Genomic DNA, 3,197 nt, shown 5'->3' with positions numbered 1-3,197 from the left:
TTTTATTTTGTTCATCTTTGAAATTCATGTGTGAAACAATTTACTTAGTGAAATTTATATATTTTCATAATATGAGTAAATTGAATTCTTTACAAACAGTTGTAATTTATCTAGTGTAAACACACCTGCACCCTTTTGAGTGCCTCCTGGTTTACATACTTGAATTTCTTGAAGGTGGATGGGGATATAAAAGGAAAATAAGAGGTAGATGTAGTCGGTGGTCACATAAATCATCACTTTTCTGTTATCAGAGTAGGTTAAAGTAAAAGACAATTCTGTGTGATTTCTATCACATAAGGTACAAAGTGACCAACATTGTGCTATAATGTCAACACCTTAATAACATTGTTCACAAGAGTGTAGAGATATGGGGACTTTATAATTTCTACTTAGTACAAACCAACATGACAGAGAAATATTTGTACAACTTCTCGGGAAAGCGTTTCAATTAAACTAGTTAAGTAAATACATGAATAACTCCAGTGGTGCCTGGGGAGCAAGGAGACTGGAGAAAATCAAGTTGTAACTTCATCTTGGCCTGTCTGTGGCCTGAATGAGTCTAATTCTGAAGTTCACTGAGTCTCCAGTCACCTGTTTTTGCAAATAAAAACTCCTCTGCACCTTTGCCAGGCTCAGCCCCACAGCAGGGCTATGCTGGAGCACAGCTGCAGGTTTGGGTGTGGGCTGCAGGTGCCTGGGGAGCACTGTGCACTTGCTGCACAGAAGTAGGTGGCTGAGTCTCCAGGCTGAGAATCTGCGATGTGCAAGGAGAGCTGTTTATCACTTTTCCTGAAGAAGACAGTGAATCTTCCATCTTCCTTTTTGTTTGACACTGAACGTATGGCTATCAGTAATTTAGGGCCTTCACCAGGGAACTGCCGGTACCATGGGAAGTAGTCAAATGTGCTGTCCTCATAAGTGCAGTTCAAAACTGAAGTCCTTCCTTCCCAGACTGTCAGAGATTGGGGACTTTGCCTCACCTGCTGCTGATCGGATCTCCCCTTTTGCTGGCCACTCACCCCTGTGTAGAGAAATAACAGATATTATTAGGTTTCTAGGAATGTACTACTTGCTTATAGTTTTGACATTCCTGATTTTGTCGGGTTCCCCAATTTCTCATGCCTCCATATTAATCTCATATTCTGAAGTTTCTTCTCTTTGACTCACAAGCTAAGTGAAGGCCTAGGATTAAAACTGATGTTTTCAGGATCTTGTTCATTCTTCCTAGACTGAAGTTTGTGGAGAACTCCGGTGGCCTTAATCTTCCTTAGAACACAGACTCCAACTTCACAGATGCCTTAGTTCTTTTCAACAGGCTCCACCCATCACAAAACTTTGTCTAAAGTTATCTCTGATGTAGAAAGCACTTCCCCATTTTTTTTTCAAATTTAGTTTAACTGAAAATACAGTTACTGAGAATTAGAAATCTCCTTCCTAGTTGTAATTTTACCATTCTACACTGCTGGTAGAAATGTGTGCTGGTACACCAAGAATAGCAATGTGGATTTTCTGAAAAATTAAAAAGAAGGAAGAAAGGAAGAAAGAAAAAAAGAAAGAGGAAGAGAGGGATGGAGGGAGAGAAGGAGGGAGGGAAGAAGGAAGGAAGGTCAATGATCCAGCTAATAACACTTATGGGCATATATCCAGGGGAACTGATGTCATCATAAAAGAGAAACACCTGCATATGTGTGCTTATGATAGCAACATTAACACGATGCAGGCCAACCCTAGGTATCACCTGTCAAATGATGAATGAAGAAAACATTGTTTATGAAACAACAGTAATATTTAGTCACAAGGAAAAATCAATGGCACCTTCTCTAGGGAAACAGATGGTATTGAATGACAAGATGTCACACAAATTAAGCAGACATGTAGAGAAACACAACATATATGTGTTCTCATATGTGAAAACTAACAAGAAATAAGGAAAAAAGAAAGTAAATATGATCTGAGAATAGAAGTTATAAAAAAGAGTAAAGGAGAGGGGACCAGGAAGGGAGAGGACAGAGGGGAAGTAAGACGACTATGAGGAAATGACTGCAAATGCATATACTAAGATTTTACAACAAACTCACTGTTGTTTAAAATTCATGTGTGCAGATGATTATAGTAATTATATGATTAAAGAAAGGATCAATTTAAATATTTTCCCTTCTAGAAAGCTTATACACACATACATAAAAAGAGTTAAAATGCAGTTATGCTGGGAAAGAATATTCAGAGAACAGAAGGCAGTGGGATATCTATATCACATAGCTGATCCCCACTCCCAAGGCTTAGTAATCAGTGGGGAAGAAAAGAATAAAGAGTTTTGGAGTCAGGAGTGGTGAAGAACTACAAGGAAATGGTGTCTTCTGGACCCATCAGAGCAGCTGCACATATGAAGGCACAGTTTTGAGACAGTTTGTACAAGCCCTGTGCAAGCTTACGGCAGACAAAAATCCTAGCATGGACAGGCAAGGTGAGCATCAATACACCAAGTACACTTGACCATAGTGCCATCCATTCAGGCCCAGATATTTTGGTTTTATTGCAAATATTAATAAGATTTATCAAGACACACAATGGATATAATATCCAATTATGAGATAAAATCATGAACAAGTGAGTCATTCAGCTAAGAGAACTTAAATTATAATTGTTCACGTTTCCATGGTTTACATGACCTTAAAAGCATAGATTTGAATTAATTGAAATTCCATTATAATCTTATAAACTAAATGTATCTAAAAATATACCTGTTTAAAAGAAAACTGACGTTAGTAGAATGATCTACTCTGGAAAGCCTTGATCTTCAGATGAGTGTGAGAGGGTAGAAAACATTCTACAACCTGCACAGGATGCACCTTCAAGAATGCACGTTGACTGCTCTCATCTTGAAATTTGAAAAATCAATTAGTATCTTCCTCATATGTATTTTCATAAATAAAGTACAAATATTAAAATCAGTTTGGCTTTATATATGTACAAGGCATTGAATGAATGTACTGAATAAATGAAGCAACATCGGCTAAAGCAGAGTTTGTATGGTGTAAATAACAGAAGTTTAAAAGACATGAGGAAGCTACACACAGAGAGGGTATTGTTGCATATGTGACATCGTCAAAGACACAATCACAGCCCAACAGCAGGCAATGGTCCATGCTCCACAAAGTCTCCAGAAAGGACCGAGGGTGTAGTTCAGTCAGTAGAGT

General features: G+C 38.1%; 1 pseudogene; it reads right to left on the bottom strand.

Annotated features, from left to right (window-relative positions):
• Positions 1 to 528: 528 nt before the first annotated feature.
• Positions 529 to 1,252, bottom strand: LOC126509645 (T cell receptor alpha variable 23/delta variable 6-like; annotated as a pseudogene).
• Positions 1,253 to 3,197: the final 1,945 nt, after the last annotated feature.

This window comes from Alexandromys fortis, unplaced genomic scaffold (assembly GCF_014885135.2).
Source record: "Alexandromys fortis isolate MF-2015 unplaced genomic scaffold, M_Fortis_MF-2015_v1.1 scaffold_87, whole genome shotgun sequence".
NCBI lineage: Eukaryota > Metazoa > Chordata > Mammalia > Rodentia > Cricetidae > Alexandromys > Alexandromys fortis.
The sequence above is the reverse complement of the archived record's forward strand: the minus strand, read 5'-3'. Positions and strand labels throughout refer to the sequence as shown.